The following is a 25,993-nucleotide window of genomic DNA, read 5'->3' as shown; positions in this document are numbered from 1 at the left end:
CTTCCTAAGCTTTCAAAGGCTTGTCCAATAGAAAATGATCCGACAACTGGATTTAAATTTGGTCCATAATATAATAGTACGTGTTAGGCATACATATATTGTATTCCTTCCTGAAGGAGTATTGATTATAATACGCAAGACACCTGAAGGAAGACTACAATAATCAAAAACGGTTTCGCGCAGTGAAAATGGTATGGTCTCAATATATGCTGCGTGCGAGAGAAAAATAGAAAACAAGTCAAAGCTGCGCCTCCTTTTCCTTATATGTAAACGTGGCCAAGATCAAGCCATCGTTGTCGTTCTCCAGAGTTACGGAGAAGATCTCCTACTTCATGGATTCTTCACATTTTTGTTCTTTTCCAATTGGTATTTTAACCCTTTCTTGTCACAGGTAGAATCAATGGAGATTGTTGATCCTTCACTGGCTTCTCCACTGACTAGCATCTTGCAGATAGTTGTCATTATGTTTTTTTCTATCCACCTTTTTATGGGCCTTGCGCCGTAGAACTGTGAAAGAAATTTTTGGTCAATAAAAACGATGATCACTATTTAAGGTCGATGGCATGATTACGTTCAAAATGAAAAAAAATTACTTACTGGGTTGTGTGATTCTGACAAAATGACATCCAACACGGCATCACTAAGAACCAGAGATATACCCTTGCCAGCTATTGTAGCAAGGACACTCTTCATTTGGATATTGACGATCTCTTTCATTTGATGGTGCGAAAGCGGCTCAAATACTACAATCTCACTTAATCTGTTGAGAAATTCGGGCTTGAAGCATTTTTGAACCTGCACCAACAAATTAATATATATATATGTATTAAAATGAATCAATGGACAGCTACTTCTTAATTAAGACTATCCGTGATTCACAAACCTGTTTCATGAGAAGGTTTCGCGAATCAGCCATTGCCTTTTCTCCAACCATTCCTACATTTAGGTGCTCTGCCCCAACATTTGAAGTCATAATGATAATTGTATTCTTGAAATCAACATTATGCCCTTTACCATCAGTCAACACACCATCGTCAAGGAGCTGTAGAAAAACATCCAAAACCGACGGATATGCCTTCTCCACCTCATCGAAAAGGATAACGCAATATGGGCGTCTCCTAACTTTCTCCGTCAGTTGTCCGCCATCTTCATATCCATGGCAGCTTTATGATGTTACCAAAGAAACATTCATATATAAGTAAAATTAAATATTTCGATATGATAATATAATGCTTGAAATTAAGGTATGCTTATTATAAATGAAACCTTGGGGGTGCTTGAAAGTATAGAGATGGTAAACCTAGAGGGGGGGGGGGGTGAATAGGTTTCTACAAATTTTAATTCTTTCTTTGCAATATTAGGCTTTGCGGAATATAAAGATGAGCCTAATGCAAACTAGGTGAAGCAACCTATATGAGGATACAACTAACTCGAGCACGAAGGCTCTCACAGGCAGTTAAATCACAAGTAAGGAGTTCGGTTAGAGATAACCGATAGCACGCGGAGACGAGGATGTATTCCCGTGTTCCCTTGCTTTGCAACAAGGTACGTCACGTTTGGAGGAGTGGAGGTCCCACGAAGGATTCCCCGCGCCACGAAGGCTCACCCTATTCTCCGGAGCCTATCCCACGAAGGAATAGCTCACTCACTTGTGGTAGACTTTGAGGTAGCCTCCAAACCTTCACAATCTTGCCCGGAGCAAATCCACAGCCCGGATGCTTCCGGACTCCTCTTGCCTACCTAGGGTTTCCAAGGAACCCTAGGAAGCAAGCTTCTCAATGAATACAAGGGGGAATGAGATTTGGCTTGGTAGAACGGTAGATCGGGTCCTCCTCTAATGATTCCCCGGAGGGATTTGAGTTTGGGTGGAGGAGGAGGGAGATCTGAGGCTTTTGGTGTTTCTAGCAATGGAGTATGAGAGAGAGAGCTCAAGAACAGCTTGTAGTGTAGTGCCTAACTGTTCAGAGGTAGGAGAAGACCTATTTATAGTGTTCTTCTAAATACGGCCGTTGGTCACTTGCCACATCAGCAGATTCTTCGAGAAAACCCGGTCAACCGGATTTGGCGCCGGACAGGCCGGTCCACGGCCGGTCGACCGGAGCCACGATCGGGCCGGCCGGTTTCCAACCGGAGCTGGGACCGGGACTTGACCGGGCAGGCTTCTGGGCTTACTGGATGTCGCCCGGATGTCACAGGCGCAGAACCCGGTTGCTGACCGGGCCGCTCGGTCAGGCGCCCGGTCAGACCGGGCCGTGGACCGGAGCAGCCGGTTCGAAACCGGGCTGGTGACCGGACGCACGCCGGATGGCTTCGTTTCTTTACTGGAACTTGCCCGGATGGCACCGGTTCAGGGTCCGGTTGGTGACCGGGCTGCCCGGTTCCAGGGCCGGTCCGACCGGATCTGTGACCGGCCAGGCTCAGAAAAACTAGCTGATTTTTCGTCGAATTGGGGGGGTCTCCCGTTGCCTTTTGTTCCATTGCTACACCATCATACCTCTTTGGCTAATACCTGAAAGTCATCTTGTAGGCATGTATTAGTCCAAATACTCTAGCACGGTGTCATAGATACCAAAATAATGGATAAGGGTAAAATACCCTTACAATCTCCCCCTTTTTGGTATACGATGACAAACCGAGCTAGAGTAACACATAGATATTATGATAAGCTCTAAACCTTGATTCCATATAAGATATTACGACAGCTCCCCCATAATGTGTGCACTTGGAGAGTTTGCGTTTGAATGCAAAGTGCACCATTTGTGGAATATGAGAAGCTCCCCCAATATCTTTAGGAAACAAGCATGGTATGGACAAGTATATCAACATATATAAGCATAAAGCATGATTATCCATAAAGCATGATTATCCTAACATAGAGTAGCACACATAATAGTCGTCCATACATATCCATACATGAATTATTCAAAGTAGCAAATGGTTCTTGAGAAATCAAAGCAAATACGCACAAGCCATATAAAATCCAAATAAAGCAACTCCCATGGCTTGTGATAATCAAAGAACCCCGTGATTATTCTAGACTCTACTCTCTTCTCCCCCTTTGGCATCGGAACACCAAAAAGGCGAAGAAAAGAGGAAGGATGCTAGCGTCCCATCAATAGAACTCGTGCCCCGCGGGTGGAGAGCTGCCATCACCATCCCCATCGTCATCCTCGTCATCATCATCCTCTTCATCATCATCCTCATCACCGTCATCATCCTCTTCATCATCATCATCAGCAGGAGGTGCATGAGCAAATCTAGGAGTAGGACCACCAAAGTACAGAGAAGGATCAAAGTTCTGGAACATCTCATCAGTGAGAGGAGGCATCTCCCAGTCTGGTGCTTGGACAGGCTCCAACTCAGGGCCAGGAGGAGGGATAGGCACATTCCTAGCAGCCATGAACTCATTTTGGCGCCTCCTTGTCTCTTGGTTCAAAGAGAGACTTTGATGTGCAACATCATTTGTATTTTTGCACATCTGCCATAAGCGAGAGAAGAACCGTGCGACACCATGATGGCGTGTATTTCACACGTTCGTTGGGCAACCCCAAGAGGAAGGTATGATGCGCACAGCAGCAAGTTTTCCCTCAGAAAGAAACCAAGGTTTATCGAACCAGGAGGAGCCAAGAAGCACGTTGAAGGTTGATGGCGGCGAGATGTAGTGCGGCGCAACACCAGGGATTCCAGCGCCAACGTGGAACCTGCACAACACAACCAAAGTACTTTGCCCCAACGAAACAGTGAGGTTGTCAATCTCACCGGCTTGCTGTAACAAAGGATTAACCGTATTGTGTGGAAGATGATTGTTTGCAGAAAACAGTAGAACAAGTATTGCGATGGGATTGTATTTCAGTAAAGAGAATTGGACCGGGGTCCACAGTTCACTAGAGGTGTCTCTCCCATAAGACGAACAGCATGTTGGGTGAACAAATTACAGTTAGGCAATTGACAAATAAAGAGAGCATGACAATGCACATACATATCATGATGAGTATAGTGAGATTTAATTGGGCATTACGACAAAGTACATAGACCGCCATCCAACTGCATCTATGCCTAAAAAGTCCACCTTCAGGTTATCATCCGAACCCCTCCAAGATTAAGTTGCAAAGCAACAGACAATTGCATTAAGTATGGTGCGTAATGTAATCAACAACTACATCCTTAGACATAGCATCAATGTTTTATCCCTAGTGGCAACAGCACAACACAACCTTAGAACTTTCATCACATCGTCCTGTGTTAATGCGTGCATGAACCCACTATCGAGCATAAGTACTCCCTCTTGGAGTTACAAGCATCTACTTGGCCAGAGCATCTACTAGTAACGGAAAGCATGCAAGATCATAAACAACACATAAGCATAACTTTGATAATCAACATAACAAGTATTCTCTATTCATCGGATCCCAACAAACGCAACATATAGAATTACAGATAGATGATCTTGATCATGATAGGCAGCTCACAAGATCCGACAATGATAGCACAATGGGGAGAAGACAACCATCTAGCTACTGCTATGGACCCATAGTCCAGGGGTAGACTACTCACACATCACACCGGAGGCGACCATGGCGGCGTAGAGTCCTCCGGGGAGATGATTCCCCTCTCCGGCAGGGTGCCGGAGGCGATCTCTGGATCCCCGAGATGGGATCGGCGGCGGCGGCGTCTCTCCGGAAGGTTTTCCGTATCGTGGTTCTCGGATGCGGGGGTTTCGTCACGGAGGCTATTTGTAGGCGGAAGGGCAGGTCAAGAGGCGGCACGGGGCCCCACACCACGGGCCGCGCGGCCAAGGGGGGCCGCGCCGCCTAGGGTGTGGCCCCTCCGTGGCCCCTCTTCGTCTCTCCTTCGGACTTCTGGAAGCTTCGTGAGAAAATAGGCCCCCTGGGCTTTGATTTCGTCCAATTCCGAGAATATTTCCTTACTAGGATTTCTGAAACCAAAAACAATGCAGAAACAAAGAATCGGCACTTCGGCATCTTGTTAATAGGTTAGTTCCGTAAAAATGCACGAATATGACATAAAGTGTGCATAAAACATGTAGATAACATCAATAATGTGGCATGGAACATAAGAAATTATCGATACGTCGGAGACGTATCAGCATCCCCAAGCTTAGTTCTCTGCTCGTCCCGAGCGGGTAAAACGATAACACGTATAATTTCCGGAGTGACATGCCATCATAATCTTGATCATACTATTTGTAAAGCATATGTAGTGAATGCAGCGATCAAAACAATGTATATGACATGAGTAAACAAGTGAATCATATAGCAAAGACTTTTCATGAATAGCACTTCAAGACAAGCATCAATAAGTCTTGCATAAGAGTTAACTCATAAAGCAATAATTCAAAGTAAAGGTATTGAAGCAACTCAAAAGAAGATTAAGTTTCAGCGGTTGCTTTCAACTTATAACATGTATATCTCATGGATATTGTCAACATAGAGTAATATAATAAGTGCAATAAGCAAGTATGTAGGAATCAATGCACGGTTCACACAAATGTTTGCTTCTTGAGGTGGAGAGAAATAGGTGAACTGACTCAACATTGAAAGTAAAAGAATGGTCCTCATTGAGGAAAAAGCATCGATTGCTATATTTGTGCTAGAGCTTTGATTTTGAAAACATGAAACAATTTTGTCAACGGTAGTAATAAAGCATATGCATCATGTAAATTATATCTTATAAGTTGCAAGCCTCATGCATAGTGTACTAATAGTGCCCGCACCTTGTCCTAATTAGCTTGGACTACTCCGGATTATCACCGCAATACATATGCTTTAACCAAGTATCACAAAGGGGTACCTCTATGCCGCCCGTACAAAGGTCTAAGGAGAAAGCTCGCATTGGATTTCTCGCTATTGATTATTCTCAACTTAGACATCCATACCGGGACAACATAGACAACAGATAATGGACTCCTCTTTTAATGCTTTAAGCATTCAACAACAATTAATTCTTTTCTCATTAGAGATTTGAGGATTGTTGTCCAAAACTGAAACTTCCACCATGGAACATGGCTTCGGTTAAGCGGCCCGATGTTCTTCTCTCACAATATGCATGCTCAAACCATTCAACTCAGTGTAGATCGCCCTTACTTCAGACAAGACGAACATGCATAGCAACTCACATGAAATTCAACAATGAACAGTTGATGGCGTCCCCAGTAAGCATGGTTATCGCACAGCAAGCAACTTAATAAGAGATAAAGTGCATAATTACATATTCAATACCACAATAGGTTTTAAGCTATTTGTCCCATGAGCTATATATTGCAAAGGTGAATGATGGAATTTTAAAGGTAGCACTCAAGCAATTTACTTTGGAATGGCTGGAAAATACCATGTAGTAGGTAGGTATGGTGGACACAAATGGCATAGTGGTTGGCTCAAGTATTTTGGATGCATGAGAAGTATTCCCTCTCGATACAAGGTTTAGGCTAGCAAGGCTTATTTGAAACAAACACAAGGATGAACCGGTGCAGCAAAACTCACATAAAAGACATATTGAAAACATTATAAGACTCTACACCGTCTTCCTTGTTGTTCAAACTCAATACTAGAAATTATCTAGACCTTAGAGAAACCAAATATGCAAACCAAATTTTAGCATGCTCTATGTATTTCTTCATTAATGGGTGCAAAGCATATGATGCAAGAGCTTAAACATGAGCACAACAATTGCCAAGTATCACATTACCCAAGACATTTATAGCAATTACTACATGTATCATTTTCCAATTCCAACCATATAACAATTTAACGAAGGAGAAACTTCGCCATGAATACTATGAGTAGAAACCAAGGACATACTTGTCCATATGCTACAGCGGAGCGTGTCTCTCTCCCATAAAGTGAATGCTAGGATCCATTTTATTCAAACAAAACAAAAACAAAAACAAACCGACGCTCCAAGAAAAAGCACATAAGATGTGATGGAATAAAAATATAGTTTCAGGGGAGGAACCTGATAATGTTGTCGATGAAGAAGGGGATGCCTTGGGCATCCCCAAGCTTAGACGCTTGAGTCTTCTTGATATATGCAGGGGTGAACCACCGGGTGCATCCCCAAGCTTAGAGCTTTCACTCTCCTTGATCATGTTGCATCATACTCCTCTCTTGATCCTTGAAAACTTCCTCCACACCAAACTCGAAACAACTCATTAGAGGGTTAGTGCACATTATAAATTGACATATTCAGAGGTGACACAATCATTCTTAACACTTCTGGACATTGCATAATGCTACTGGACATTAGTGGATCAAAGAAATTCATCCAACATAGCAAAAGAGGCAATGCGAAATAAAAGGCAGAATCTGTCAAAACAGAACAGTTCGTATTGACGAATTTTAAAATGGCACCAGACTTGCTCAAATGAAAATTCTCAAATTGAATGAAAGTTGCGTACATATCTGAGGATCATGCACGTAAATTGGCTTAATTTTCTGAGCTACCTACAGGGAGGTGGACCCAGATTCGTGACAGCAAAGAAATCTGGAACTGCACAGTAATCCAAATCTAGTACTTACTTTTCTATCAACGGCTTTACTTGGCACAACAAAACACAAAACTAAGATAAGGAGAGGTTGCTACAGTAGTAAACAACTTCCAAGACACAAATATAAAACAAAGTACTGTAGCAAAATAACACATGGGTTATCTCCCAAGAAGTTCTTTTCTTTATAGCCATTAAGATGGGCTCAGCAGTTTTAATGATGCACTCGCAAGAAATAGTATTTGAAGCAAAAGAGAGCATCCAGAGGCAAATACAAAACACATTTAAGTCTAACATGCTTCCTATGCATAGGAATCTTGTAAATAAACAAGTTCATGAAGAGCAAAGTAACAAGCATAGGAAGATAAAACAAGTGTAGCTTGAAAAATTTCAGCACATAGAGAGGTATTTTAGTAACATGAAAATTTCTACAACCATATTTTCCTCTCTCATAATAATTTTCAGTAGCAACATGAGCAAACTCAACAATATAACTATCACATAAAGCATTCTTATCATGAGTCTCATGCATAAAATTATTACTCTCCACATAAGCATAATCAATTTTATTAGTTGTAGTGGGAGCAAATTCAACAAAGTAGCTATCATTATTATTCTCATCAAGTGTAGGAGGCATAGTATAATCACAACAAAATTTACTCTCCATAGTAGGCGGCACTAAAAGACCAGTATCATTATCATCATAAATAGGAGGCAAAGTATCATCAAAGAAAATTTTCTCCTCAATGCTTGGGGGACTAAAAATATCATGAAAACCAGCTTCCCCAAGCTTAGAACTTTCTATATTATTGTCAACAATGGTGTTCAAAGCGTTCATACTAATATTACTACCAGCATGCAAAGAAGATTTCATAGGTTTTTTAATTTTCGCATCAAACAATCCATGTTTTAAATCAGGAAATAGAACAAGAAGCTCATTGTTGTCCATTATGCCAAACTAGTGTAAACAAGAAACAAAAAGATGTAATTGCAGGATCTAAAGGAAATAGCTTCGAGCACACACACGACGGTGCCAGAAAAATACTTTACCTGGGACCGTAGTATGAGAGCCTTTTACCTTTCCTCCCCGGCAACGGCGCCAGAAAATATGCTTGATGGCGTGTATTTCACACGTTCGTTGGGCAACCCCAAGAGGAAGGTATGATGCGCACAGCAGCAAGTTTTCCCTCAGAAAGAAACCAAGGTTTATCGAACCAGGAGGAGCCAAGAAGCACGTTGAAGGTTGATGGCGGCGAGATGTAGTGCGGCGCAACACCAGGGATTCCGGCGCCAACGTGGAACCTGCACAACACAACCAAAGTACTTTGCCCCAACGAAACAGTGAGGTTGTCAATCTCACCGGCTTGCTGTAACAAAGGATTAACCGTATTGTGTGGAAGATGATTGTTTGCAGAAAACAGTAGAACAAGTATTGCAGTAGATTGTATTTCAGTAAAGAGAATTGGACCGGGGTCCACAGTTCACTAGAGGTGTCTCTCCCATAAGACGAACAGCATGTTGGGTGAACAAATTACAGTTGGGCAATTGACAAATAAAGAGAGCATGACAATGCACATACATATCATGATGAGTATAGTGAGATTTAATTGGGCATTACGACAAAGTACATAGACCGCCATCCAACTGCATCTATGCCTAAAAAGTCCACCTTCAGGTTATCATCCGAACCCCCTCCAGTATTAAGTTGCAAAGCAACAGACAATTGCATTAAGTATGGTGCGTAATGTAATCAACAACTACATCCTTAGACATAGCATCAATGTTTTATCCCTAGTGGCAACAGCACAACACAACCTTAGAACTTTCTGTCACTGTCCCAGGTGTTAATGCAGGCATGAACCCACTATCGAGCATAAGTACTCCCTCTTGGAGTTACAAGCATCTACTTGGCCAGAGCATCTACTAGTAACGGAAAGCATGCAAGATCATAAACAACACATAAGCATAACTTTGATAATCAACATAACAAGTATTCTCTATTCATCGGATCCCAACAAACGCAACATATAGAATTACAGATAGATGATCTTGATCATGATAGGCAGCTCACAAGATCCGACAATGATAGCACAATGGGGAGAAGACAACCATCTAGCTACTGCTATGGACCCATAGTCCAGGGGTAGACTACTCACACATCACACCGGAGGCGACCATGGCGGCGTAGAGTCCTCCGGGAGATGATTCCCCTCTCCGGCAGGGTGCCGGAGGCGATCTCCTGGATCCCCCGAGATGGGATCGGCGGCGGCGGCGTCTCTGGAAGGTTTTCCGTATCGTGGTTCTCGGTACTGGGGGTTTCGTCACGGAGGCTATTTGTAGGCGGAAGGGCAGGTCAAGAGGCGGCACGGGGGCCCCACACCACAGGGCCGCGCGGCCAAGGGGGGGGCCGCGCCGCCCTAGGGTGTGGCCCCTCCGTGGCCCCTCTTCGTCTCTCCTTCGGACTTCTGGAAGCTTCGTGAGAAAATAGGCCCCTGGGCTTTGATTTCGTCCAATTCCGAGAATATTTCCTTACTAGGATTTCTGAAACCAAAAACAGCAGAAAACAGCAACTGGCACTTCGGCATCTTGTTAATAGGTTAGTTCCAGAAAATGCACGAATATGACATAAAGTGTGCATAAAACATGTAGATAACATCAATAATGTGGCATGGAACATAAGAAATTATCGATACGTCGGAGACGTATCACACCACGCTGTGGGCGACGAGAGGAGCTGGAGCTAGCATGGTCATGGCGTGCCTTGGACCGGCGCTCAGAAGGCATCATTTCAGGAACATCCGGGTTATCACCTTGGGCAGGTATTTTGAACGCTTCCATCCTGACCCGCTCACCTAAAGTATTGAGAGGTGCGGGCACAACCTTGTTGATGAGCAGCTGAACGTACTGGGCAAGATTAGGAGTCAACCTCTCGCGAACACAGCGCCGTAACTCGCAGTAGATGAGATCACAACCATCAATAGGTTGCCGGTGCTCAGGGAGACAGTAGTACATCAAGTTCAGATGATATGCACGGCATTCACTTGTATCGCCGGACTTGCTGATGAGAGTCTCACGGAAGAGCTTGGCAAGTAAGAGGTAGGAGTAGTACATCCCGGAGATGGTGGGAGGTCCAGGTGTGGGTTCCGGCGGATAGCAACCAGCAATGTCCCCACGGTTGAACTTCTGCTGAGAATATATCTTGAAGCCAGAAGTACGCCCTCCACCAAACCCCAAGGCTTCACAGAAATCAAGGTAGTTGCAAGTGTATTTCTGTTTGCCAGTCATCCAAGTCATAGTCCGAGCTGCATCATCATGGAAAAAGACTGTGCAGTGGAACTGTCTCACCAAGGTTGGACAATAGCACCCATCAGTAGGTGTCAAGCACATAAGATCATACAACCCCATCCGCCTCAAGGTCGCAACCACAAAGCGGAACTTGGTGGCTTCATACATTCCAATGACATCCTTGATGGCCTTGGGCATAACAATGGTGCCTTTCTTCATGTACTCGCGGGAGTCATAGAATTCATCCCACATGACTTGCTGTGTGTTGGTCCAGAAAAATTGATCTCCCCCTGTGTAAGTGGGTTCCTCAAAGCGATAGGGGTTGGACTCTCTGAGTCTTCTCCATGCCCCAATATGCACACTACCAACATGGAAATCTGGCAGTACCTCATCACCATCCTGTGCTGCCTCTTTATCTTTCCTCTTATTGGCAGATTTCTTGATGCGGCCTCCAGTTGAGCTGCCACCTCCCATAGTCTGAGGAGCACGACCAGTGGAGCGCCGTGGTGGAACCCCAGAGCGCCTCCCTCTCTTGGCAACATGGCCAGGGTCCGCATCAGTCCATTCATCACCTGTGAATCAGCATAATAGGGAGAGGATAGCAAAGAGGTAAGTGTACATGTCATCAGCATATGTGAGGAAGCCAAAAGCATAGCCTATATTCAAGTGTCTCGACGAGATCATGCGAAAGAGCTGGGCGAGCCGGCGCAGGAGCCGGTCCGACCGGACGACAGACCGGACGAGCCGGTTGGCCATCCGGTTGACCGGGCTGTGCGCCGGACCAGCCGGTCGAGAGGCCGGTCGACCGGGCTGTGGACCGGGTCATGCTGAGTTGTGATGTTGGCCCAGAAATTCGACATAAAATCATGCAAAAACTCACAAACTTGAACATAGATTATACCAGGAGAGTGAACAATGTGCATAGGAGGGGTGTGACACTCTAGGTGGCATGAGGACTTACTAACCCTAACCCTAACCCTAACTTTTCTCAACTTTCCTCAACAATGGGCAATGGGTGAGGGAAAGCAAGAGGGAGAGAGATAGGGAGAAAGATTTACCCGAAGACATTGTCCTCTTGGCCCAAGGGAGCAAGAGGAACTCGTGAAGAAGGCTTGAGGACCAAATCCCCACGATCTCCCAAACGAGCTTGAGAGGGACCAAATCCTTTGGTGAAGATGCTTGAGAGGTCCCGATCTATGGTTGTGTGAAGTTTGGGGAGAATGTAGTGGTGGGAAGTGCCTAGGGTGTGGTGGAGATGGTGGAGGCGGCGGCCATGGAGGTTTGAGAGGTGGGGGATAATGAGGAAGAAGATCCCCAAGGGGTATCCTCTTCAAAACATAACAGCTCGCACGGCCGGTCGGGTGCCCGGTCGACCGGGCCAGTGACCGGACGACCCGGCGCACAGGCCGGTCTGACCGGGCCAGTGACCGGCCAGAGTCAATTTTCCCAAAAATGTGTCATTTTGCCTCGTTTTGCCCCTATTCTTTGTGTAAATGTGTGTGAGTGCTCATATGATGACATGTACATATAGATAGATAGATGATGATGAGATGAGCATAGACATGGGATTGGAAAACACAAAGTTCTCTAGGCATACCCATTGGAGTGAAAAGGCAAACAAGATACAAATAGCTACAATGGGCATGATTCGAAGTATATCAAGAATCATAAGAGCATTTTGAACTAGTTTTTGCAATAAGATCATTTGGCCTTATATAGTCAAATCAAGTTGTAATGAAGGCTCAATGAGGGGCGGGGGATTACTCCCCCTATGTGAAAGCGCAAATGTCATGAGACCTCGAAGAGACATGCTTGGGTCCATATAATGACATTGGGTCTATTTATGTTGCACACATAGGTATGCATCATACCAAGACATGGTTAGATGACTATCCCCATATGTGCTATGCCTCTAAGCTAGATAGCAAGATAAATGCAAGAATATAGTGCAAGAAGTTAATCAATCCAAGTTTTTAGGATCAAGAATACCAAGTTCTCCTCTCAAGTTAACAAAGCGGGCTTCATCCAAAGGCTTAGTGAAAATATCCGCCAATTGGTAGGTTGTTCCCACATGAGTGAGATCAATATCCTTATTGGCAACATGATCACGTAGGAAGTGATGGCGAATGTCAATATGTTTGGTGCGACAATGTTGAACCGGGTTGTTGGCGATCTTTATTGCACTTTCATTGTCACAAAGAAGAGGCACCGTACCAAGAGACACACCATAGTCTTTCAAGGTTTGCTTCATCCATAACAATTGAGTGCAACAAGATGCCGCGGATATGTATTCGGCTTCGGCGGTGGATAGGGCGGTGGAGTTTTGTTTCTTGGATGACCAACTCACCAATGACCGGCCAATAAATTGGCAAGCCCCGGAGGTAGACTTCCGATCAACCTTATCACCGGCCCAATCGGAATCCGAATAGCCAATGAGTTCAAAGGTTGACCCCTTTGGATACCATAGCCCGAGAGTAGGAGTGAGAACAAGGTATCTTAGTATCCGTTTGACCGCCACTAAATGGCTCTCCTTGGGAGCGGATTGAAAACGAGCACACATCCCTACACTTAGCATGATATCCGGCCTAGAGGCACAAAGGTAGAGCAAGGATCCTATCATGGAGCGGTATACCTTTATGTCCACATCCTTCTCACCGTCACATGAACCAAGTTGCCCCTTTACGGGCATGGGTGTCTTCATTGGACTTGCATTGGTCATGTTGAATTTCTTGAGCATGTCCTTCACATACTTTTCTTGAGAGATGAAGGTGCCTTTTGCAAGTTGCCTCACTTGGAAGCCTAGAAAGAACTTCAACTCTCCCATCATGGACATCTCAAATTTCCTAGTCATCAATAGCTCAAAAGCTTTGTTATGATTGGGGTTAGTTCCACCAAAAATAATATCATCAACATATATTTGACATATAAAGAGGCCACCCCTTTAACCCGCTTGGTGAAAAGGGTGGAATCGACCGTACCCATGCAAAACCCATCATGTAGTAAGAAATCCCTAAGGAACTCATACCAAGCACGTGGAGCTTGCTTGAGACCGTAGAGTGCCTTATGGAGTAAATACACGTGGTTGGGTCGGCATGGGTCTTTACCCAGGGGTTGAGCCACATATGCGGTTTCTTTTAGGGGACCATTCAAAAATGCACTTTTCACATCCATTTGATATAATTTGAAATTGTGGAAAGATGCAAATGCAAGCAAAAGACGAATAGCTTCAAGACGGGCTACCGGCGCAAAGGTATCCTCAAAATCCATACCTTCTATTTGGGCAAACCCTTGCGCCACTAACCTTGCTTTGTTTCGTATAACAATGCCATTCTCATCTTGCTTGTTCTTGAATACCCATTTGGTCCCAATGACGTTGATGCGATGATCCTTGGGTCTCTCAACTAGAGACCATACTTCATTACGAGTGAAACACTCCAATTCTTCTTGCATGGCAATTACCCAATCCGGATCGACCAAGGCTTCATGTACCTTAAGTGGTTCAAAACTAGACACGAAAGCATGATGTTGACAATAAGTGATAAGTAATGCATGGTGTCTACGAGTTACCACTCCTCTTGAGATGCTACCAAGGACTTGATCCACTTTCATGTCACTTGCCCTTGTAGCGGCCTTGATCTTCCGAATGGTTCCTTCATGATCAATGAATTCATCTCTTGCTAGTACTTGATCATGAGGGACCACTTGAGCTTGATCATGAGTTGAGGATGTTTCTTGATCGTCATCATGATCTTGCTCCATGGAATGAGGATCTTCTTCTTGTTCTTCGGATTGAGACTCATTTTGAGTGGAGGGTGGTTCTTGAGTTGCACTTGATGGTTCGGCTTGAGTTGAGCTAGGCTCTACTTGTGGCGTGCTTGAGACATCTACTCCATCATCTTGATCATCATTATGAACCTCCATGGGCCGGATGTGTCCAATGCCCATATGCTTGATGGCACTCGATGGATCAACATCATTACCTGCAACACATGGAACAACTTGCTCCACTTGGGAGCCATTATCCTCCAAGAACACCACGTCACAAGATACTTCAATAGTCCCGGAGGACCGGTTGTAGTATCTATAGGCGTGAGAGTTCTCCGCATATCCAACAAATATACCCTCTATGGTTCTAGTTTCAAATTTACCGAGCTTTCCTTTGTTGTTCTTAACAAGGCATTTGCATCCAAAGACACGAATATACATGACATTAGGCTTGTTACCGGTAAGGAGCTCGTATGGGGTTTCGTTGTGGAGGGGACGGAGGAAGAGCCGGTTGGAGTAGTGGACGGCCGTAGAGATGGCTTCTCCCCAAAAGTTGTGGGGTGAGTTGAATTCACTCAACATGGTTCTTGCCATCTCAATGATAGTCCGGTTCTTCCTTTCAACAACACCATTTTGTTGAGGGGTGTATGGCACCGAAAACTCATGCTTGATGCCCTCATCATCCACAAACTCTTGCATAGTGTAGTTCTTGAACTCGGTGCCATTGTCGGTCCTAATTGCCTTGATCTCGGATTCATACATACGTTGAGCTTTCTTGGCGAAGGTGATGAACTCTCTATGGGTCTCGTCCTTAGACTTAAGGAGAAAGACCCAAGAGTATCTTGAGTAATCATCAACAATGACAAGTCCATACTTGCTTCCACCAAGAGTATCATAGTGTGATGGCCCAAAGAGGTCCAAATGAAGGAGCTCCAAAGGCCTAGATGTGGTAACAATACTCTTGATGGGATGCTTCTTCTTGAGTTGCTTTCCGGCTACACATGCACTACAAACACGATCTTTCTCAAAAGAAACACCGGTTAGTCCCACAATATGCTCACCCTTTAGGAGTTGTTTAAGATTCCTCATGTTAACATGACCAAGGCGGCGATGCCACAACCATTCTTCGTCATGCTTGGCCGCCATTAGACATGTGGAGAAGGAGGGGCTCTCTTTCGAGAGGTCAACCACATAAAGGTTGTTCTCCACAAATCCAACAAGGACCAATTTGAGATTGTCACTCCTAAAGACTTGCACATAATATTTAGTGAAATATGAATTGTAACCAGCATCGGCAAGATGATATATAGAAAGTAAGTTATAGCCAAGGTGTTCAACAAGCATAACCGTCTCAAGGCACAAGTCCTTAGAGATTGCTACCTTGCCATACCCAAGTACCTTTCCCTTTGAGTTGTCACCAAAGGTAATGCTTGACTTCTTGTGGATATCTTCAATGAATTGATCAAGCACACCTTTTCCTCCGGTCATATGATTGGTGCATCCACTATCAAACACCCATTTTGGACCACCGGAGGAATACCCCTACAAAATTAAGTAGAGGATTTAGGAACCCATCGATTAATGGGTTCCTTTGCAATGGCAACAATATATTTTGGTACCCAAATTGAGTACTCTCTATAAGCATAGCCATTAGGAGGGCCAACATAGTTAGCATAGACATCACCATAATAATCAACAAATAATGCATAGTGATCGTTTGGCCCCGTGCGGGCACCACTAGTGGCTTTGCCCTTTGAGGCTTTGCCATTGTTAGTGACCTTCTTGTTCTTATCTTGAGCGGGTTTCTCCTTCTTGTAGTTGTTCTTCTTGTGGGACTTGGGAGTATATCCAAGTCCATACTTTTGATTGTTTGACCTTTGCTTACTCAAGAGGTCATCCAATCCCATCTTGTTCTTGGCGGTGGTGAACTTTGCAAGTTCCTTTGTTAGCCTAACATTTTCCTCAAGAATAGATGCTTGCTCACAAGAAGATTCATTAGGATGATAGTCAAGACCATATTTGGTCACCAAGGACTCAAGATATGCATTGGTCTCAACATGCAAAGAAAGTTCCTCTTGTAAACGAACATGTTCCTCAACAAGTTTAGCATGCTCACTAGTAAAGGAAATGGAGGAACAAGCAAGCTTTTCAACATCAATGGGATCCTTCATTGATCCAAGAGCCTTTTTGTAAGATTCTTGAAGTAGATCATGATTCTCTCCAAGTTTCTTGAGCTCATCCTTGACAAGCTTGTTAGCTCTTTCAAGGTGGTCAAGATCCCTAGTGAGTGAAGCATGAGCAACTTCAAGTTCCTCCTTTGAAGCATTGAGCCCTTGGGTCAATAATTGAGCCCTATCAATAGTTTCTAGGTCCTTAACTTTATCAAGTTCATAAGTTTCAATTTGTTGCTTAAGGCCTTGAGATATGCACCTTTCGGTTTTTAGCTCTTGTCTTAGGAGATTGAATCTCCGTTCCTTCTCATTCAATTGATATTCTAATTCCTCAATGGACTCATCCTTTTCTTTGAGTGAGTCCATCAAGAAATCAAACTTGACAAGAGCTTCACCACGAAGGGTGCATCTAACATCATAGAGTTCCTTAAGCATAGTTAATTCTTCTTGATCTTTGTTTTCATCATCAAGAACACTAGATAGGGAAGGTGGAGGTTCCATTACCTTGGTTTCCCTTGCCATAAGACAAGAGCCAATGATTGGAGAGGAGGGAGAGTCATCGGAGTCATCATCTTGAGTTGTTCTTGCCATGAAGGAAGAGCCAACATCATTCTCCGTGGAGTAATCTTTGGAGTAGTCATATGTGAAGAGTGACCCGGGCTTAGAGTATGCTAAACCGGCCACTCCGGCCTCCTTCTCCTCATCTTCCTCTTCTTCATCGGACAAGTACTCGGCCCCAACAAAAGCTCTTCCCTTGTTCTTCTTGTACCGATCGTTGATTGGGTTCGGCTTCAATCTTGGCTTGACCCCTTTGATGAACTTTGGCTTGTCTACCCTTTTCTCATAAGGGCACTCATTTGCAAAGTGGTTATCTTCATCACAATTGTAGCAAGTTCTCTTCTTCTTCTTGTCATTGAGGAGCATAGGGAACTTTGCCTTGTACTTCTTGGCAAAGAAAGCAAAGTCGGTAGCAATGTCACTAGTTGAAGTCATCTCTTCATCTTCTTCAATCTCATAGTCTTCTTTGCTTTCATGGTCGGCTCTAGCTTTGAGAGCAAGGTTGTGTGACGCTTCATGGTTGTGTGAGGCTTCATCAACACGGTTCATCGCCTTGAGCCTCTTTCCGGCTTTGGCCATGCTTTCATTGGCGGCCACATAGGAGACTAGATCATCGGAGTTGAGATCGGCACTCTTGGTCATGATTTGCAAGTTGAGTCCAAGGTTGGTGTCTTCTTGTTTGACGGCAATCATAGCAATGACCTTGGATTTTATGAAGGCTTCGTTCATCTCAAATCCGTCATTGTACTTCTCAACACCAAGTCCCTTGACCCTTACTTTCAGAGCACCAAGCCTAGCATAGGCATCAAATATGGATTCTCCATCTCGAATCATGAATTGGTAGGCCTCTTGCTTTGCGGTCTCATAGAGAGCTGATTGGATCAAATCGGTTCCCTCTTGGAGTACTACGATCCGATCCCACAACTCTTTAGCGGAGACAATGTCATCGACTTGATCAAGAAGCTTGCGGTTGATGCCACTTCTAATCTTGTCACGTGCGGATGCATTGAGTTGACGGTTGTAGAACTCGGTGGAGGTCAACCGAGTAGGATCTTGTGGCTCCCGATGTCCATGAACAATGAGCTCCCATAGCTCCACACTGCATTTGCGAATATGAGATTCCATAGCAGATTTCCAATGTGGAAAGTGAGTTCCATCGTAATGGGGAACGGTCCCACTATGGTTTATATGAGGCATGGGTGAAGTGTTTCTAGGATAGTTATAGTTAACATCATGGTAGGACTCCTTAGAGACCGAAGCTCCACTAGAAGTTCCACCCGCAGTTAGGTTCTTAAGCATGGCAGTCATTTACGCCATTTGGTTTTGTAGCTCATCCTCCTTTTTCTTCTTCTCGGCCTCATATGCCAAGAATCTAGATTTCATCTCTTTAACCGAAAGGTTAGAGTCTTCATCTAGACCCTCGAAGAGTTTATCCATCTCACTCTTAAGGCGGTGAAGCCCTTAATAAGAGTCCTTGCTCTGATACCAATTGAAAGTATAGAGATGGTAAACCTAGAGGGGGGGGTGAATAGGTTTCTACAAATTTTAATTATTTCTTTGCAATAATAGGCTTTGCGGAATATAAAGATGAGCCTAATGCAAAATAGGTGAAGCAACCTATATGAGGATACAACTAACTAGAGCACGAAGGCTCTCACAGTGATTAAATCACAAGTAAGGAGTTCGGTTAGAGATAACCGATAGCACGCGGAGACGAGGATGTATTCCCGTGTTCCCTTGCTTTGCAACAAGGTACGTCACGTTTGGAGGAGTGGAGGTCCCACGAAGGATTCCCCGCGCCACGAAGGCTCACCCTATTCTCCGGAGCCTATCCCACGAAGGAATAGCTCACTCACTTGTGGTAGACTTTGAGGTAGCCTCCAAACCTTCACAATCGTGCCGGAGCAAATCCACAGCCCGGATGCTTCCGGACTCCTCTTGCCTACCTAGGGTTTCCAAGGAACCCTAGGAAGCAAGCTTCTCAATGAATACAAGGGGGAATGAGATTTGGCTTGGTAGAACGGTAGATCGGGTCCTCCTCTAATGATTCCCCGGAGGGATTTGAGTTTGGGTGGAGGAGGAGGGAGATCTGAGGCTTTTGGTGTTTCTAGCAATGGAGTATGAGAGAGAGAGCTCAAGAACAGCTTGTAGTGTAGTGCCTAACTGTTCAGAGGTAGGAGAAGACCTATTTATAGTGTTCTTCTAAATACGGCCGTTGGTCACTTGCCACATCAGCAGATTCTTCGAGAAACCCGGTCAACCGGATTTGGCGCCGGACAGGCCGGTCCACAGCCCGGTCAGACCGGGCCACAGACCGGGCCGGCCGGTTTCCAACCGGAGCTGGGACCGGGACTTGACCGGGCAGGCTTCTGGGCTTACTGGATTTCGCCCGGATGTCACAGGCGCAGAACCCGGTTGCTGACCGGGCCGCTCGGTCAGGCGCCCGGTCAGACCGGGCCGTGGACCGGAGCAGCCGGTTCGAAACCGGGCTGGTGACCGGACGCACGCCGGATGGCTTCGTTTCTTTACTGGAACTTGCCCGGATGGCACCGGTTCAGGGTCCGGTTGGTGACCGGGCTGCCCGGTTCCAGGGCCGGTCCGACCGGATCTGTGACCGGCCAGGCTCAGAAAAACTAGCTGATTTTTCGTCGAATTGGGGGGGTCTCCCGTTGCCTTTTGTTCCATTGCTACACCATCATACCTCTTTGGCTAATACCTGAAAGTCATCTTGTAGGCATGTATTAGTCCAAATACTCTAGCACGGTGTCATAGATACCAAAATAATGGATAAGGGTAAAATACCCTTACAGTGCTCCAACAAGACGTAGCACGGATTCAGGACTAACATACTCGGACATATCAAAGCGAAGCATCATCTTCTCACTGCCAAATAGTTGTTCGGCGAGAGCTTTTGCAAGCTCTGTTTTTCCCACACCGGTGGATCCCAAAAAGAGGAAGGAGCCTATCGGTTGGATAGCCTGGCGAAGGCCAACCCTGGAACGCAACACTGCATCCGCAACTAAGTTGACGGCCTCGTTCTGCCCAACCACTCTCTCGTGCAGTCTGTCGGCTAAGTTGATTAACTTCACATTCTCGTCTTGATCAAGGGTAGTTAAAGGGATTCCGGTCGATGCGCTCACAACCTTCGTCAAATGAAAAAGCTAGTTCAAAAACAAGCACATTCTTTCTGCTGAAATAATAGGGGACACATGCCTACCTGTGCAACATGATCTGGCGCAACAACCGGATTTTCTCCTCCTAGGTGCTCTACTGTGGTGCAAGCCTCATCCATGAGATCAATTGCCTTATCAGGAAACCGACGACCTGCACGAGTGCGGACGAATAGCGCCCGAGCTGGTGTGGTCTCGAAATCATTGTACGCAGCTAGCGGTGATGCGGCCATTGCCAAACATTAAATGATGTGAATGCGCGTACATGGCGGTACGTACATACAGGAGCGACGGAGACGGATCGGGCCCCCTTGAATTTAATGTGTACAGGTGGGAGAGTGGCAGAATTAATTTCGGGGCCAGGTGCGCGCCGTTGTTGGAACAGGTTACAGGATTCGCATGAACATGTTCCGTCTCCTACCCGAGCGGCCGAGCGTGCGGAGGCGGCCCAGACGCTACTTCTCTTGATGGAAAAAGATACACAAAAAATCAGCGCCCACTTATCCAGCACCGGTACCCTAACTCCGCCCCTGCACTAATCCTCGCGCCGCCGCCGCCGCCCCCTCCACCTCCCCCTTCCCCTACCCGTTGATGGGCAGGTGATACTGCATGTGGCGGTGCTTCATCACCGCGCTGGAGCGAGGGAAGAGGGTCCCGGGCAAGTTTTTGTGCGTCCTGTGGGCAGACGATGCGGATGGCCGACGGCTTCTTCGGAGATCTGGAGCCAAGGTGACCCGCGCATCTCCTGCCTCCTCCCCACATCGCGCGATTTGGAAGTTTTCCGGCAACCAGAAATCCATGTCGTGTGGTCTCATTTTCATTTCTTTTTTGTTTGTGATGCTCCTGGATTTAGCTTGCAAGCGCTGCTGTCCCAAGCTGGGAGCGGCGTAGTTGAGGTGGAGGCAGTGATGGGGTGCTCCTCGCTACCGGGTGAGGCCGCGCAGGTGGCGGGCGCTGGCAACAACACAAGTACAGCCTCCGGCAACTCTGTTGCTGCAGCCCTATGCGCTGCGCGCGGCGACGTGGGGGTTGGGGCTGATGTGTCCGTCATCGATGGTGTCCACGGAGGAGAGAGCACCGTCGTCTCGGGCTGGAAGAGGAGGTAATTGGGACTCTTTCTGAAAGCTATTCCGTTCTTACAACCTGATCCCATCCCATGGTGCCGCTAATCAAAAAGTAGGATTCACATGTATTGTATATCATTTTTAATTGTCTTCTGATTGCTGGCGTACTGACCACATGGGATGGGGACGAGGTTTTTATCAGATCGAAAAAACTAGCATAGTTGGAGTTTTAGGCACACCGAAATTAATTTGTGCTGACACGTTCTTCCTCATGAGAAACTGGCAAATGAACAATCCAGCTAAATTTGGTGGGTCTTTTTCATATGGTAGGTTGCACCATGAATGATTAGGTATTGTTAGATGTGGTACAAATGGGATGATTTATTTGCACTGGAGCTCAAAGTTTTGTACAATGCCTTCAATGCGGTCGGATTATTATGACAAAACAGATGCACCGTAAAAATGTGGTACGAGAGAATATATGTACAGAGAAATTCGATTCATATATCAGGTTTTCACTATTGATGGTTTCACGCAGGCCCCGGGTGGTGGAGCCCCCCCCCCCCCCCCCCCCCCCCTCTGCCCCCGAAACGACCACTGAACTCCGCACGGGTCACAGCGCTCGAGTGGACGCTGCGCGAATTCCCGGCCCGCACTAGTGGTGAAGTGATTGTGCCACAGGTTGGGGTTACGTTTGATTCTATTGGCGAGGCTTACGACTTTTACAATATGTACTCATGGGAAAGGTGATTCGGAGTAAGATATGGCAAAAGCCGGCTAAATGTGGACCGAGTGAAGTGCATGCAAGAGATAGTCTGCGGGTGCTCGGTGAGTAATTATTTGACTGGCAATTTCAGCGGATTAAGCCTCAGGCGTAACTCTGACTATTTATCTGATGCCTGTATTTTCAGGGGAGGCCCCGAGGCACAAACTCGCAGTCAACGAGATGCCTATACCCTGCTCTCATCGGCCGGTTGCTGCGGTCAAAGGACAATGGGTGGTACATCTGCGAGCATAGAGATGTACACACCCATGACGGCCATGGCAGCGGCTCAGCTGGGGATCACCATGGAGGCTGTAGCTGCGATTGCGGACAGACTCGTTGGTGTTGTCCAGGTAAACACTTGACTCTATGAAACTTTGTTTTCCCGATGTCTTTTTGCGTCCATGATCAACAGCCTGCTATTTGGCTCCCGTTCGTGTTGGTGCGCGCGCTGGGTGCAGCTCGCACTCAACTTTTGGGACCTGGCTCTGGTTTGCCAAAGCCAAGTCATGCAACTTTTGGGACCTACGTCTAGGTTGATTTTTCATATGCCCCTTTCCCATTGTGATTTATGATTCACCGTTCGAAAAATGCCGCGAAGCAGGGAGGCTGATTTAATTTATTTTTTAGGTGAAAAGCCGCGATGGTTCGGTGATTGCGCTGGACGGCGCGAGTAAGGTGATGCGATTAAAAACTTGTCCACCTGCTTTCATCTACATTACTGACTGATTGACCTAGTAGTAAAAAATTACCTTCGATTATTTTTGTTTGGGATTCAGGCCCCAAATGAAGAGGGAGGCATGCGATTATGAGATTGTAGAGGGTAGCGGGGAGCACACTCCAATCGCGGTGGGTGGATCGAAGAGGGGTCGCCACTTGCCAGCAATTCGAAAAAGTTGGTGACCTGCGTGTAGGCGACTGGGATGTTGAAGTGTTCGATTCTGATGGAGTTGTTGATGCTGACGAGGTGGACAGCCTGATGTGCAAGAGGGCCAGGGCGTTTTAGACGTTATGTTGTTATATGCGACTGATCGCATTAGTCCCAATGATGATGCTCCCGATTTGTACTAATTAAGTAGTCAGACGGTTTGCAATAGTTTGCAAGGGAAAATTGGCCCCAGGGACACTGTTATTTTTAGTCCTTTGCCCAAACACACCATTAAAATATGTCTTTGCCCAGTACCATTATACTTTTGTGGTACATTTGCTAAAATACATCATGTCGCCCAATACGGAAAGTTTCGTATTTTGCTAAATTTTGTTACATTTGCCAAAACACACTATATATCTCTTGTGTCCAATTTAGAACATTATTTTTCTAACTAAATTTTCTATGCTTACCGAGGTTGTACGTATCATTAACCAGATCGTTTTTTTCCTGTAATTCAACTTCTTGTACGTATCAGTGTTGGACACTGATATGTCCAAGAAAAAATCGGACATTAACTATAACCTGTGACCGCCGACGTCCATGGCCGCTTGCAGGAACTTGCTCAAATATGAGGGCGCTGGTTTGTGCGATCGAGAACGCTCAGTGCAGGTCATGCCCAGAACACCTGGTATTAGACTTTGCACTGGGTGGCCCTGCACCTTGCCACACCGGTCAATATTGGGGCCTGGACGACGATGCTTGAGGGGGTGACGCGGAGGTAGGATGGGGCGGACGAGGGAGGCTTCCCTGGCTTTAAGGCGGTGGCAGGACGCCAGTGTGATGGAGCGGTGCTAGGGTTCATTGCTGTTGAGCCTTGTCATCCCCTTCATGTCCAGCAGAAGAGAACGGTTTGGAAAGAAAAAGAACTCTCGGCATATTTTCTACATGGCAAGATAGTAATTTCATCTGAGAAAGTCAAACTTTTCCGTTTTAGATAATACATTATGTTTTGGCAAATGTCCACAAAAGTATAATGATACTAGGCAAAAATGTGTTTTAGTGGTGTGTTTGAGCAAAGGACCCATGGCAAATTTTCCCTTTGCAATATCTAGTTGCAGCCAAGTCTTTAAATTAGCATCATGTGTAAGAAAAAAATCCTGTTTGCCCGTAGGGGATGCCTTAAGCGTGGATTAATATAAATTTCTGTCGTGGGATTTTATTTGGTTTTGCATGTAGTACTACGTATTTTTTAAGCTTCCTCCATCTACGTTTATGACGTGCGGGTTGCACGGCCGAGCGCACGCACGCTCGGGCGTACGCATGCTCCAAAACGTGCACACGTGGTCCATGCAACGTCTTACTCGGATTCACGCCAGGTCCTGTCCCTCCACGGCGGTTCAGCCCAACATGTTCGGTCCTGACCGGCCTCGGTGCAAAAATACGGACCCCACGTCATCTGCCTGCTCGCTTCTCCGTTCGCATCAGCGCGGTGGTTACGCCGCGGGTAGTTGGCTAGTGGCGCAGTACGTATTCCACGACCAGAGACCTGCATCTGCTACACCGCTAGACATGACGTCATTCAAAGGAACGAACGGACAGATGCTATGAGGATTTCGGGATCACTCAAGCTCGAGCGTACTAGCGAGTTTTCGCGACCTGCACAACATATAAACACAACAACAACAATGAAATAAGCTCAGAAGCAAGAAAATTGGTCCGTCTCGAATCAAAACGATGAAGCGTACGAGTACCTGAGATATAGCGGTCGGCGAGATGCACGGCAGCGTCAATTGTAGCATCGAGAATTTCCAAGCCATAATGCTTTTGGTACCGGAGTTTGAGGCCCTGGAGGATGGCAATGGTGGACTGCGTGCTCGGCTCCCCGACGTAAACCTTTTGGAACCGCCGCTCCAGCGCAGGATCCTTCTCGATATACTTGCAGTACTCATCGTGAGTGGTGGCGCCGAGGCATCGGATATGGCCACGAGCCAAAGCTGGCTTCAGCATGTTGGCCACGTCCATGTGGGGGCTGTTTGAGGCGGATCCGGATCCAAGAAGCATGTGCATCTCGTCGACGAACAAGATCACCTTGCCGCGTGAACGCTCGAGGTTGCTGATCAAGTTCCCCATACGCTCCTCGAACATGCCAACATACATCGTACCGGCCACCAGCGCCCCGAGGTTGAGCTCGATGACACGCGCTCCGGCGAGCTTGGGTGGGACCTTTCCGGCGATGATGCGTTGGGCGAGGCCCTCGGCGATGGCCGTCTTGCCAACACCGGCGTCCCCGACGAGCCCGGCGCAGTTCTTGCTCCGGCGACAGAGGATGCGGATGACACGATCGATCTCATCGTCACGCCCAGTCACCGGATCAGCCTTGCTGGCCAAGGCCGTCAGGTCCCGACCGTAGGTGCGGAGGCATGTAGTGTACTTGTAGTACCTCCACGCCGTGTAGCCCAGAGCTGCCAATGCTCCGCCGCAGAGCACTTGACGGACCGACGCCTGGATAGTACAGAAGTTATCAGCACTTTCCCTAGACATGGTTGATTTTAGAGCTCGGCGAGTTTCGTCCGCCTCGATCTAATTTCCAGCGTATGTCCCTCTTCCTCCACCCTGTATATATATGGGGAAGAGCAACATACATACTCCTACAAGAACTCGTCTGAGTCGTCCCTTCATATGGAAAGTATCTTTGTGCGTGCTACGAAACTTTTAGTCATAGTTCAGTTAGAGCTCGGCGAGTTTCGTCCGCCTCAGTCTAATTTTCACCGTCCTTCCCTCTTGAATGATTTGATTTGATGGACGCTCACCCTGTATATATATACCGGGAAGATCAGCCTATATC

The 25,993-nt window shown here is 46.2% G+C and overlaps 1 pseudogene; it reads right to left on the bottom strand.

The window, feature by feature from the left end:
* Window positions 1–258: 258 nt before the first annotated feature.
* On the bottom strand, window positions 259–25,689 carry LOC127346941 (chaperone protein ClpB1-like; annotated as a pseudogene).
* Between the last annotated feature and the right edge of the window lie 304 nt (window positions 25,690–25,993).

Source organism: Lolium perenne, chromosome 4 (genome assembly GCF_019359855.2).
Source record: "Lolium perenne isolate Kyuss_39 chromosome 4, Kyuss_2.0, whole genome shotgun sequence".
Lineage (NCBI taxonomy): Eukaryota > Viridiplantae > Streptophyta > Magnoliopsida > Poales > Poaceae > Lolium > Lolium perenne.
The sequence above is the reverse complement of the archived record's forward strand: the minus strand, read 5'-3'. Positions and strand labels throughout refer to the sequence as shown.